The sequence below is a fragment of the Onychomys torridus genome, chromosome 11 (assembly GCF_903995425.1).
Source record: "Onychomys torridus chromosome 11, mOncTor1.1, whole genome shotgun sequence".
Lineage (NCBI taxonomy): Eukaryota > Metazoa > Chordata > Mammalia > Rodentia > Cricetidae > Onychomys > Onychomys torridus.
Window position 1 is genome coordinate 5,852,053 of NC_050453.1, and position 14,307 is coordinate 5,866,359.

Below are 14,307 nucleotides of genomic sequence, written 5' to 3' on the forward strand. Positions count from 1 at the left end.
TGGCATTGTGGCTACAGCCAGCTGATGTCTTTCCATTGGCCACACCCCAATAAACACACACAGCATATTCCAGGAAGGAAGCTGCCCACCCTTAGGTCAAGTTCAATCCTTTTTACCTGTTCTGCTCTATTGCAGTGTGTATCAGCTGGTGCTCTTTTCATCTGATCACGGTGAACTGTGGCACACCTGGCTCTGAACCCAAATACTTTGCACATTAATAGAACACCAATTCAACAATTCACCATGGGGCTTCCAGGCACCACCCTGCCTGGTCCTCACCTGCAGGTGCCCCTGGCCGGCCACCTCATTCCAGAGGAGGCTGCTGTGTTTCTACACACATGAGTTCTTTCCCCAACAGTGGTCAGCATGGGTGACATTCATCAAAGACATGAAATCTGCATCCTAGCCCCAATGCCTCAGCTGACTGGAGCTCTTTTCCACTCTGGCCAACAGTTTTATCTTGCCTGGCAGCCTGGGCATCACGAATCACCTCTCTCATAGTACTTTTCCCCTTTACTCTCTGTCTGATGCTTCCCACGGGTCGCAAGGTTCTGGGTCCCTGGAAGAGCTCCTTTACAAAGACCTGAACTGAGTTCTGAGTATCTTCATGTCATCCCCAACAGGAAGAAGTGGCAAGCCAACTCTTCCAGCTCATCTGCCTGTTGTCTGCTTTCCTGCTCCAATCAGAAGCTGTGTTGGAGTCCATCGGCCACTTGCCCAGAACGTTGTAATGCCTCCCTGAAACAAGCAGGTTGCCTCTGGGCAGCCATCTCAGCCTCAGTGACACATCTCATCACACATTTGCCAGGCAGCCTCCATGTCAGCTTGCCGACACTCTCATCCTTATGTTCTGCTCTCAGGGACCATAATACTTGCTCTAACCCGTCAATCACTCTTAGGATGTTTCCACTTAATACCATGAACCTCATTTATCAAGCAGGGATGCCACTCCATACCAGAAAAAAATGGCCACCCTGGGGTCTCCCATCCACCTCCAAGCTGCTCCATCTCCCAATGGTTCAGCCTCAGTTATATCTCACTATCCACAGTAGGACCCAAGCAACTACCGCCATGGCCAGGGCGGGTACCATATAGGGAAGGACGAACACACCGGGATTTCACCCCAGTCACTTGACAGTCTCATCCTTGACTTTGTCATAATCCTGCAGACTAACTTGTTCCCTGGGGAGACACAAACAAGTGTCTGCCTCTCCCTTAAAAGGGGTACCAGGGATAAACCAGAAAACAACTCCACTAGCGTTCAACCTGGGAAACCCTGGGCTTACTTACAGAGCATAGGTAACCTCCAAAGCAACTGCACCCTGGAAAGTCTTACCCCAGGGTGGTAAAAACTCCTCCATGGTGGCACACATGGGGGTCCTCCTCTCTGAGTTTAACCTTCCAGGTTTGTAGATTGTAGCACTTCCACGTGTAGTTAGGGTGGAACCACAGACGGCAGGCTGGGAGGTGCAGGATGGGGCAGCTGGAGTCCCAGCTGAGGGTCCAGTGACCCTTCCTACCTCTCCTGGACATCAACAAGCAAACCTCAGGGATCACTTACAAGTAGCCACAACAGATCTGATGAAGATGACAGCTCCTTACTGTACCGTCTTCCCTTAGTCCAAGATGGAATCTTCTAGTGCTGGCAAGAGCTAGTGGTCCTGTCAGTCACTGGGTAAATGAAAGGGCAGCGGTGGATGGTTCTAGGTGACATTTTCTCTTTGGTCCTTGAGAGCCGTTGGGTACAATTGTTTTACCCCTTCCCTTAGAAATTTTCAACATTTACCATCGTTCATAGCACACATTACTACTTTGGCATTCATACCCTTCCAAGCAGCTGTTAGCCTTCCATTACTTGTTATACTATTCACTATACACCATATTGCTTCCGAATACTAACCTTATACATGGCTAGGAATTAATCTACCTACTGTGGTATTAGTCCCTGTAACATGATACTCAGAAACCTCAGTCACCTCAGTGTCTACAAACTCAAGCTCTGGATTCATGCCCAGATCCCTACTCAGCTCATCAACGAGTCTCCACACCGAGTGGGGTTATACATAGCCAGTGTTTGTATAGTGTTTGCAGGATCTGCCACAAGCCACTTAACTCTCTAAGCTGTTCTAGAACAGCCCAGTGATGTCCTTAGTTCACAGGCCAATGTCAAGATCAAGGAAACAACCCACTTAGAGTGCTCGACAGAGTCCGGCATGTGGTAAGTGCCAAATCAAGGTGGCTCTGCAGGGTGTCTCAAGTGCCATCAGACCTGCTTCTTATCATCACCGACACCCACTTTCTATTTGTGCATCTGCCCCCCCACCCTCTGAAGCTCCACTGCAGGACAGGGCTCCTAGGAATGTGACCTCCCTGATGAACACGCTCTTACAAAGAGAACACTGCGAGTAAGCATACCCCAAGGATCCCCATCTTCCCATGTCAGAGAGAATGCTCTAACTGCCTCCCAGAGTCTTAAATGAAATCTCTGTTTGAACTGTCCCCAATGATCCTGCTGTCCCCAGTGAAGGCAAGTACACCCTTCATAAGCCTAATACACCATCCTGCTCCTTCATTCTGATGACGAGCTCTCCTCAGCAGCCCACTGACTCTAACTGGAGCCAGGCAGTGCTGTGAAGGACCAGTCATTTCTCCATCCCGGAGCAAGGAGCCCAGAGGGCAGAAGGCCCTGCACAGGAGGATGCCCCTCAGCCAGGTGTATTCCACACTCACAGACACTTCTACAGAGACCAGAGCACACTCCACAGTGTGGGAGGGGCTGGGCAAGGAAGCATGATGATGATGGCTATTCCGTTTTCTTAAGGCTGTCTTGGGTGAACAGGTGTCATTCGATGCTTGGTTGTCAACTTGACTACATCTGGAATTAACTAAAACCCAAGCATCTGGGTACACCTGTGAGGAGATTTTTATTAATTAAATCATCTAAAATGGGAAGACATACTTTTAATCCAGGTTTTCTGGGGTGGGAAGATGCACCTTTAACCTGGCACCCCTTCTGCTGGAAGTCTATGTAAAAGACATGGAGGAGGGTCCCTGCCTGTTTGCTCTCACTCTTCACTGGCAATGCAGCCTCCTTCTTTGGGGTTCTAGCATATACTGAAGACCACCTGAGACATCCAGCCTTGTTCTTGAACCTTCCACTGGTAGACAGCCATCGTTCAACTAGCTGGACCAAGCCTGTATGTCACCCTAACAAATTCCGTGTGTGTGTGTGTGTGTGTGTGTGTGTGTGTGTGTGTGTGTGTGTATGTATGTGTGTGTATGTATGTGTGTATGTATGTGTGTGTATGTGTGTGTGTGTGTGTGTAAAATTAAGTTCATTCCAGAAAGATTATCAACATTAGAAAAACATCTATTTCCGAGTAGTTCACCAGATGATTCCTGTGTGTGTGTGTGTGTATGAATGTATGCACACCAGTACCCAAGTACATACACATGTACACCTGCCTACAGCAGCCTGAGGTTAACATCAGTTCTCTCCTTCTACCTTATTTTTAAGTCAGAGTCTAAACTGGCTGGCCAGAGTCCTAGGAATCCTCCTGTCTCCATGCTCCACCCCCAGCATTAGGTTACAGGTACACCCTATCGAGTCTGGCCTTTTATGTGGGTGCTGAGGATTCAAACTCAGAGTCTTATGTTTGGGCTGCAAGCATTTGACTCACTGAGCCGTCCTCTCAGCTCCGGGATGTTTAAAGTGAACCATTTACTTAGGAAACAAAACAATAGCACATTTCTGCGCTGATGTCCACTGCCCATTGGTGCTCACCCTTGTGTGTCTCTTTAAACCCTTCTACGTATCTGGATGCCCAAGCAACATAACACAGTAAGAAAGGTTCTAAGTAGAAGAGTGAATATCCTAACTGTAGACCTTGAATGGCCACAACAGGGGGACAGTGAAACACTTATGCAACACAACACAGTACTGTGACAGCTGTCCTCACCAAAGGACTAGGACAATGCACAGGCTGGCGCAGGCAGGTGTGGTGAGCAGCGAGCTACAGGTAAACTACAGCAGAAGAAAGCCATACTGTGAAGGCGTGAGGCTGGTGGTGGTTCTCAGGCCGCTGAGAAGCTGGCTGATGAGGTGGAGACAGGAAAGCTTGTCAGAGAAGACCCCAATCATTGGGGGTAAAAAGCTAAGAGTACAAGGACAGGGAGGGCAGCCCCAGCCCAGGGAAAGTGGTGTTTGAGAGCCCAGGAGACAGCATGGGCAGGCACAGGAGGGGTAAGGATGCAGGAGTGAGGAAACAGCGTGACCATCAGTGGGAAATACTGAGTCAGCTCAGGAAACATCTGCTGCCTGACAGAGACCCAGGCACGGTGGGACGTAAATCTGAAGCCCTAGGGGGTCTATCTGGGGTTGTTCCGAGCACCTGACACACCATCTAGAGGTGACTCATGACAAATGCACTATCACTACCATGAAATCTCTTTAACCCTTTTTTCTCTGGGAACAGCTATAATGGCATCAATTTTGTGATCTACGGACATTCCCAGGATGTCATCACTACCTACTTCAGTAAGTAAAGCAAGCTGCCTTGGCCACGAGCAGGATGGCAAGTCACTCTTTAACTAAAGCTAACAACTCATAGCCGAGTTCGGTGCTGCACACCTTTGATCCCAGCACTCAGTAGGCAGAGGCAGGTAGATCTCTGTGAGTTGAGGTCAGCCTGGGCTACACAGCTAGTTCCATGCCAGCCAGGACTATATGGAGAGACCCTGTCTAAGAAATAAATAAGTAAAGTAAAACTAATTAGCTAAGGTAGGAAAGACAGACCAGGTGGTAAAGTGCTTGCCACTAAAGCATGAGGAACTGGATTTGAATCCTTGAACCTATGTTAAAAAAAAAAACAAAAAAAAAACACATGTGCCCCATAGATGGTGAGGTGGGAAGGGGAGATAAAAGGATCCACAAAACTTCATGGCCAAGCCAGGCGGTGGTAGCGCACACTTAATTCCAGCACTTGGGAGGCAGAGCCAGGTGGATCTCTGTGAGTTCGAGGCCAGCCTGGGCTACAGAGTGAGATCCAGGACAGGCACCAAAACTATGTCGGGGTGGGGGGGGGGACTTCGTGGCCAGGCTTGCCTACTTGGTCAAGTTTCAGGCCAGTAAGAAACCCTGTCTCAAACAAAATGTAGAAGGTGCCTGAAAAATGAATGACAGCCCAGATTTTCCTGAGTTCCACATGCATGCACACATACATGCACAGAAACAAGGAGTGCAGAGCTGCACACTGAAGGATGCCAGTGCCCTGTCCGCCTTGAATGAATGAGTGAACAGAAGGGACGTGGACTTCTCAAAGCTAATGTGCAAGAACAGCTCAGCCTAATTCTCAAGTGTTTCTGTAACTTGTCTACAGCATCCACAGTCACTGCATCTGCAAGGGTTGAACATGAGAGAAACACGGCCATGCTTCTGCAGAATCCAGGCCCGGCAGAACATCGGGAACCCTGTCGTTGGGGCTGGAGGTGGATGCAGCACTCTTCCAGCAAGTATGAGGCCCTGAGTTCAGATCCTTAGAACCCATGCAGATGTCAGGTGGGTGTGGCGGCCCAGCTAATCCCAGCACGCCACAGGCTGGCAAGGATCCCTGGAGCAAGATGATTTAGCTAGACTGGCATACTGTTGGCGTTCTGGATCAGCTGAATATCCCTGCTTCAATACTTAAACTCAGGAGAGGTTAAGGAAACTTTCCCACATAAACTTGGGCCTCTCAGAAACATACACACACATACACCTTCACACACACATGTACACACACACACACACACACACACACACACACACATATTACATACACACTGACATGCAAAGAAAGAAAAATATTATCAACTTTGAATGGTATCTTAGACGTGCAATTTGTTTCCACACATGAATAAATAAAATATGTATAGGAACACAGATAGCTGTTTAATCTTTTAAATTGAGGGAAGTTTAGAGCACTGGCTGCTCTTGCAGAGAACCTGGGTTCAATTCCCAGCACCCACATGGTGGCTCACAGCCATCAGTAACTCCAGTTTCAGGGGATCTGATGCCCTCTTCTGATCTCCGTGAGCACTTGATATGCATGTGGTGCACATGCTAACATGCAGGCAAAACACTGAGACATATAAAATAAAATTAAATCTTTTTTAAAAATTTCTTCAAGTTTTAATCATATACAGTCATTAAAAAGATATATTTTTCCTAGGACCATTACTGTTCATTAGAGAATAAGTAATAAATTCCAAAGCAGAATGCTCTCCTAACCCTCATTTCTGCATCTGAAAAAAAGGGCATTCATTCACCAAGTGTGCAATGCTTTCTTAAAAATTAATTTAATGTCCTCATCTGCAAATGGGCGCTAACAACAGCATTGCTCCAGCCTCTTGCTGGGAAGCCTGCACAGAAGCCTCTCCATTGTGAAGACAGGCTGGGCCTGGGAGGGGTGACAAAAAAGTAAACTGAGAGCTGGAGAGATGGCTCAGAGGTTAAGAGCACTGACTGCTCTTCCAGAGGTCCTGAGTTCAATTCCCAGCAACCACATGGTGGCTCACAACCATCTGTAGTGAGATCTGGTGCACAGGCATGCATGTAGGCAGAACACTGTATACATAGTAAATAAATAAATCTAGAAAAAAGGGGGGGGGGAGTGGTCGTGGTAGTAGCAATAGTAGTAAATTGAGTTCACATAGGGCGAACTTGCCAGAGCAGGGTGTCAAGGTGCTACGGGGCTATGAAGAAAACATTCCTAGGACTTGAGAGGCAGAGGCAGAAGGGTTGTGAGTTTGATGCCAGCCTGAGCTACAACCTGGAATATACCTACCCCACACACCTGGTCCCCAAAGAGGAGAGGGATGAAGGAGCAACTCGGTGGCCTCAGGAGATAGCAGCAGGGATGGTGGACTTGGTCAAGAATGAGAGGCTAGGCAGACAGACAGGGGGACCGGCACTCTGGGTGGGGATGGAATGAAGGGAAGGAAGCCAGAGCAGACTGAAGGGCGTGCCAGTGTGGAGAGGGGGCAGAGGCGTGGGTGAGGCAGGAAGACAGCCCTGGGAAAGAAGCTTTGCCACAAACCCAATGAGACACAAATGGCTTTAGTAACTGAAATAAAAACTTTTAATTATGTTCTTAACCTCCCCCGCCCTTTTTTCTTCTTTCTTTTTTGCAGTTCTGAAAGAGTACTTAGAGAACATGTAAAAGCCCTTAACAGACTTAGGGGACTCCATGGGCATCAGCGATGAAGCCAAGAGTGTAAGATGGAAATATACTAAAGAGCCCAGCTCAAAGGCCATGATTAAAGACTGAGGCTCTGTGATGTAAGGTCCGAGAAAAAGGGTTAATTTCAGGGCTAAAAATGGCATGTTGGGAGACAAACAAGCACAAAGTATAATGATACACATATAATATTTTACATACATATTACGTATATATGTACACCACACAGAGTGAACAAGTGTGAGAGACTACCACAGCAAGCCTGAGGACCAAGAAAAGCTAGACCAAGACAAGACATCTCTCTCAGTCATTCAAAGAGTGCAGTTGCTCAGGAAACAGGGGAGGCAGAAGCAATACCCAGGAGCGCCTGGAAAAGGAAATTCTCGAGCTTACCCCAAAGCTGTGTAGAACAGGGAGGATGGTGCAGGGATAGACATGTTTTCAGGAGCCCTGAGCTGACTAGTGCACTCTAGGGGTTCAGACTTATCACCTCAGCTAATGGGGGAGGGAGGAGCTTCTGAAGCCTAATATATGTACATTACGATGTAGTGTGCATAAGTAAAACACCTTCGCATAGACCACAGCTAAGGAACTCCCAACGATTCTCAACAACGAACATTTCCCTGTGAGCTAATGTCCTGTAAGCCAGTGAGTGCTTCTCAACCTTCCCAAGGCTGCGACCCTTTAACACAGTTCCTCACGTTGTGATGACCCCCAACCATAAAATTATTTTCATTGCTACTTCATAACTGTAATTTTACTACCCTTATGAACAGTAATGTAAATAGCTGTGTTTTCTGATGATCTTGGGGATACCTCTGAGAGGGTCATTTGACCCCCCGAGGGATCACAACCCACAGGTTGAGTCGTGGTTCCCCAAAGGCTTGCTAAGTCAGGAATGCAGCTGCACACTAAAATCTCAAACATTACAAATGTGAGGAAGATGTTTTTAAAAGATTAATTTGACTTATATTTACATGTGTATATATGCTTATCTGTATGGGGGTGCCACAGAAGCCAGAAGAGGGGGCCTGATCCCTGGAAACTGGCATTCACAGAAGGTTGTGAGTCACCAACCATGACTGCTAAAAGCCAAGCCCAGGTCCTCTGCAAGAGCAGCGAGTGTTCTTAGCCACTGAGCCATCTCTCCAGCTCCCCAACATGGTAATTTACTAACTGTAAGAGACTACACCACCGCCACACTACCCCTTTCTGTTTTTTCTCACAGAATCCTTTCTCCCTAAAGGCAGGCAGTAAGCATCTGTGAGGTGGCCAGCTGCGATACAGGATCTCTGACTACAAAGGTCCCCTGGGTTAGGCTGAGGGACTAGGCTCAGAATGCAGTCTTGACCTGGGTCTAATTGAACTGCCTGAGGATTAGGCTAAACTATCACATGTCAAACTTCCTATGTAAGGCTGATGTACCAAAGACTATAGCCAACAAAGCATGGCAGAAAGGGAAAGTGGGCAACACAGACTCACCAAGGAACAAAGGAAAGAGCCAGGCACGGCAGCCCACGCCTTTAATACCAGCACTCTGGAGGCAGAGGCAGACAGACCTCTTTGAATTCCAGGGCTACACAGAGAGGGCCTGCTTGAAAAAATAAAGTAAAAAAGGAAAGGACCACAGAGTCAATACCTCATTTATAATCCAACCCAGACTCGGCCACCCTTACCATGTATACATAAGCATCACCATCACATCCTTTAATTCAGAACTCTAAGTAATTTATTTTCACGACCAGTGTGCATGCAGTGTATGTTAAAGGCACTGCATGTCTGAGCAGAACAAATTTCCTTTCTCCTCCCAACTGCGAAAATCCTGGTAAAACTTACGTTTTTCCAGGCTTTGTCCTTCTGACCCGTCCCAGTTTGCACACAATTCTGGAGGTGGGAAATTAACCCAAATCTTTGTGGTCACAATGCATACCACTCTAAGGACACACCTGTCCTCCTGAGTCCCAGGAAGCTGATAGGAAGATCAATGAGTTAATGTTTGCCAAATACTTCCGGGTTCTGGGATGAAAGACAATATCAAGATTCAAGCCACCTGTGGCCAGTCAGCCTTGTTCTATCGTAAGCTGACTCTGAGCTGGGGCTTCAAAGAAGGAATTGAAGGCTGCCGAGGACGTCTCTGTGAGCCTCTGTGAGTGGCTAGTTTCTGCATCCTTGCTAAACACAGGCAGTGATCCTGACATCCTCTAATTAACCGGATCTCAGCATTCAAACTGCAAAGACCCTGCACAACACACTAGGCCCTTGTCACGGAGAAGAGCAGACAAACAAAGTCTTCTCCCTGCCTCCTTCCTGTGGTACTTCCTACTGCCTGGGGTATTGTGGTCCCCCTTCAGTGTGAAGGGGCGCATGCAGCTGCCAGCCCACATGTTTGCTGTGAGCCAATAGTCCAAAGCAAAGTCAAGGACAAAGCTTATGTGTATGTTGGCACACATGTGGATTCAGGCTGCTGAGTAACAAAGAACACATTCATGGCCACATACGAGGCCGCCGACACACAAACACCATCTTGCCCTGGTCTTTCAGGCCGTATATTATCCAGCATCACACAGAAATCTCATGGATGCCCTGGCAAGCTATCTATTACTGACTCCCTCTTCCAGATAAAGAAACAGACAGTCAGAAAGGCTATGAAGTCAGCCCAACATCACACTTCTAAAGAGCAGCAGAGCTGGGCCAGCAAGATGGTTCAGTGGGTAAGGATGCTCACCACCAACCTTGACAATCTGAGTTTGATCCCTGATACCCAGACAGTGGAAAAAGCCCCAACCCCGACTTCCACAGCATTGCCCCCCCTCCCCCGACACACACAGCATAAATAAATGTACCAGGAACTTTAAATGGCAGAGCTGCAATTCAAGGCTAGCTGTATTTCAGTCTCCCAAACACACACACACACACACACACACACACACACACACACACACATCCCATGAGATTGCAGCTATTGGCCCCACCCACTCCTGGGACCATTCAATCAGCCCTTCTGAGGAGGAGGGCAAATTAAATCCATTTAATCAGTCTGGGAGATCAGAAAGCTCATCTCAGACACACTTCCTCCCTACTGAAGGTTGATGTCTCTTTCCCTCCTTCGTTAATTGGCTAATTAAGTATTTCATCTTATCTCTTCTCCTGCCTTACCTCCAACCAAGGGCCTAGCAGTGTTCCAAGGCTCAGGGTGGATTTGAAAACCACACACAGCACTAGGTAACCAAGCAATGAAAAGTTCAAATGCAAGAATGTGACCAAATTCTTCTTCAAAACCAGACATGACTCTGGAACCCAGGTGAGCTCAATTTGCTAGGAAGGGGTTGATATTTGCATCCCTGTTGGGAAGTTAATCCAGTAAGAAAGCATGTGCTGGGGAAATCCTCACAGTCAGTTCTAGACTTCGGCTGGTCCATGGGGCAGGAAGAATTCTGAAAACTCTAAATTCTTTGTGGTGTTTCAACATTACAATAGTCCCTAACTGGTGTTTCTCTCCCAGGTGGCCATGCAACACAACACACACCAACTTGAGTAACAGTGGTACTGAGTATATGCACATCAACCCAGGGAACCTGGACAGACAGATACCTGGGACATGCAGGAAAGGGCTTCTTGGTACACACTTCCCTCTGGCTGGTCCCACACACACACTTTCCAGACTTTCCAGCATGGAACTGCTTGCTCTCAAGATCAGAGATGGGCTGGGAGAGAACCTTGAATTAACACCCCCGAATTGCAGGGAGCCAGCCACTCGTGTGTGCCAGCCTGAGGTACCTGAAGGCTGGGGATCTGGTATCTTGGCCAGGAGCAGCCACTAGGAATACACAGGGAGAGCATCTCAGCCTAGGAAAGAGTCCCTCAGAGAGGTGATTGTAGACAACCTCTCCTGCACTGAGGAGCTTTTTCAGGAAGGATGTGCTGGACCCTGCTTAGAGGGATGGAAGGTTTCAGTTTCCACACAGGTTCAGGAAAAGGAAAGAAAACCCCCACCAAGAAAAAAAAAAATCAATGACTTTTAAAAGCAGCGATCCTGAGACACAGAGCCACATCCTCGAACTGTTTCTGCACATGCCAGCCATACACTCGTAAGAGGACATCATGTTATCCAGGTCCTGCTCAAGACAGCTGTTAGGGAGCTTGAGGGGGGCGGGGAGCGGAGCGCTGGCCTGGCGAGCATAAGGCCCTGCCTGGGTTCTCTCCCCAGCACCAAAGGGGAAACAAAGCAAGCTGTCACTTCTGAGACCCAAACTGTTCTGCCCACGCCAAAAGCTCTTCCAGGACAAGGTTCTGTAGTGGTGTGGGATGGTCCTCACTGGGATACTGCGGTCCAGTGGATCAGTTAATAACCAACACTCCTGCCACCTCACACAGCTGTGTAGGCGAGACATCAGGAGAGGGAACATGTCCAAAAGGGAAGAAGCTTTTGATCCTGGAGTGCTACTGGTGGTCACGGGAAGTGGGTAACAAACTTCCGGTTTCGTTTCTCCTGGGGTGGGGGCTAACTATACGAGCAACAGAACACCAACAGGCTCCTGCATGCCCCTCCGCACCAGGTCGTTATCCAAGACTTTCTGTACGCTCCCCCGACCCCCCCTTCCCGCGCGCGCCTCTGCGCCCCCCACTTGGCCCAAGCTGTTCCCTCCTCTGGAATGCAATCCCCAACCACTCCCGCTTGAGCATCATTCCCTCGACGCAGGTAACCCCTTTCCTCCAGGGCCTGGCCTTTCCCCGGCTCTCACAGAAGCCTTCTCTCAGCACATGCTCCCACCCGCCCACAGGCTGCCTGCAGGCCGCTGCTGACTCTTGTAGTGTGATCTCCTAGCAGAGAGGAAGCCTCAACACTGGGGTTTGTTGAATGAATGAGGGAGGGAACCCATTTCAAGAAATCAACATATTTTGGACACTCTGACCATACATTGATCCGGCTGTCTGAACATAACTCGCCTCCAGCAGGACCCGGTAACAGCCAATCCTCCGACCTACTAAAGTCAAAACCCCACAAACTGTAGATGGGGGTGAGGCGACAAGAACTGAAGGGAGGAAGGCAAAGGGAGGTAGTGACGGCGCACATCATCGCACATCATCGATCCCTCCAGAAAAGGTAGGAAACCCATTCGCAGAGAATCAACCCTAGACGTGAGGTCACGTGGGAAAGGAGCTGTTAACTCTCAGAACTCGCAAAGTTGGAAGTGGAGATCTGGTCTGGGGTGATGAGGCCGCAAATTTTCCCTGCGCGTCTGTCCGACCCAAGCGGGAGCCAAGAGATTTGAGAGTTTGGTAACACCGCTGGGGCGTGGGGAAAGGGAACAAGGACCCCCTCCCAAATCCAGTCCCCACGGGAGGCACAGAGGCAAGGTTACGGCGCTGCGCTTCGTTCCCCTGCTCGAAAGCACGACAGCAACGCCTGCTCCCCAAGTGCTGCCTGGGCGGTCTGGGGACCTCCAGTTGCCCTCTGCCCTTCCCAGAACTTTCTCCCTCTCCACAGGCAGAAAAGAACCACGAGCTAGAGGCATATCTTGGCTCAACTACTGAGTCTCAGACCGCGCTCCCCTTGCAGCTCACTCCGTGTGGAGCGAGCGCTGCACGGGAAGAGAAGCCCAGCGGCTGGCCACCTGGAGCCGCGGCCGCGCACCCCGGCGTCCCCGGCGTCGAGGCCAAGTTGGCGCTGCCCTAGTATCTGCTCCTGCCCGCTGGCTTACCTGCTTACATGGCCCGGGAGTGCCCTGGGTGCCGCGCGGTGACCATTAGGGAGCCTGGGTCCCCACCACTGGCTTCCAGGAGCTGGCCAAGGAAGGGCACCGGGAGGGTTCCGCCGCGCCGGGAGCACCGGGGAGGAGAAAGGGCCAAGAACCTGAGCACCGCCGTCCCGCGCGAGGGGGCCGGGACGATCAGAGAGGTGGGGCGCCGAAAGGAACCGTCAGCGGCCAAGTGGCGCCAGATGCTTCACAAGGACCAGCTCTGGGGACGAGACGGCTGAGCCGCAGAGCGCAGCGAGCTTGGCCCGGACCCGCGGCCGCGGCGCTGGGCAGCGAGGAGAAGTTTGTGCAGAACTTGAGCCGCCGGGAGAGCCCGAGTGCCAGGAAGCGCGAGCGGCCGGGAGGGCGGAGGAAGGGGCCGGGTGGGAGGGGACGAGCAGGCGCCGCTGGCCGGGCTCCCCCGCCCCGGGCTGGGCTCTGCTGCTCTGGGGGCCTGGAGGCGGGGAGTGCGCCGAGCGCTCTCTGGGCAGGCTAGGAATGCGACCGGTGAGGGCGCGCGCCAGCCTCGGGGACGCGCACCCAGCGCTGGAAAGTGGAGCCCGGGCTCCCCCGCTGCGGGCGCACGGTCCCCGGGGACGTCACAGCGCTGGAATCCGAGGAATGCCGCGCTGCCCGAGCTCCTTCGGCAGGCCGGGCAGAAGTCGTGCACTTTAATGGGCTAGCTTTGGAGCGTGTCTTCCTTCCAAGGTGGGGGGCTGTGGACGGAAGGAAAGTGCCTGGATTAAGATAGAAGTGGAGAGGGGGTGGCGACCCAAGGCAACCCAGCTGTGCGACGCTCCTGAGGCGGATGGGAAAGCGGAAAGGAAAGGACGGTCCCTCCTAGATTTCCGTAGGCAGCTAGGGGGTGGGACGCTGGAGCTAGAACATGCCATTTATTTGGGGGAGGTCTTGCCGCCACCGCCCAGGGGACACAGGACAGGACAAAGTAGGGTGGCCTCCTTGAGCAGGCAATCTAGGAGCCCTGCTCAGAATCCCAGGATCTCCCAGTAGTGAGCTAGACTTAGCTCCGGTCCTCCCACCCCACCCCCACGGCCAGCCAGCCTTTGTGTGCCAGGAGTTGGAATATGTGGTTTTCCCGGTTTGTTCCATGCCACGGAGGGGCCCCACCCCGCCTGGGCACTGGGAGGGAACTGCCTTAGCACTTTCGGAGGTGGGGTTACTGAGGCGCAGCCGGTATAATGGAAAAAGCACTCAGCCGGGCAGGGGAACCTGTATTAGGCCCCGCTGAGTTGCTGACCCAGTGCTTGACTCAGGAGGATCCCAGCCCCCCACCCCTGATCCTTGGTTTTGGTAGTTGTTGAAATGAAAGCGGCCGCCTGTATTTCTAGTGT

At 50.7% G+C, this 14,307-nt stretch overlaps 1 protein-coding gene across 2 annotated transcripts in view; it reads right to left on the minus strand.

The window, feature by feature from the left end:
* Ptpn14 (protein tyrosine phosphatase non-receptor type 14) overlaps nt 1–13,630 on the minus strand; it is a 145,292-nt gene extending 131,662 nt beyond the window's left edge. For both annotated transcript variants that reach the window (XM_036202498.1, XM_036202497.1), the window contains exon 1: nt 12,920–13,630. The gene's annotated coding sequence lies outside the window, so the exon portion shown is untranslated. The remainder of the gene's footprint in view (nt 1–12,919) is intronic.
* Between the last annotated feature and the right edge of the window lie 677 nt (nt 13,631–14,307).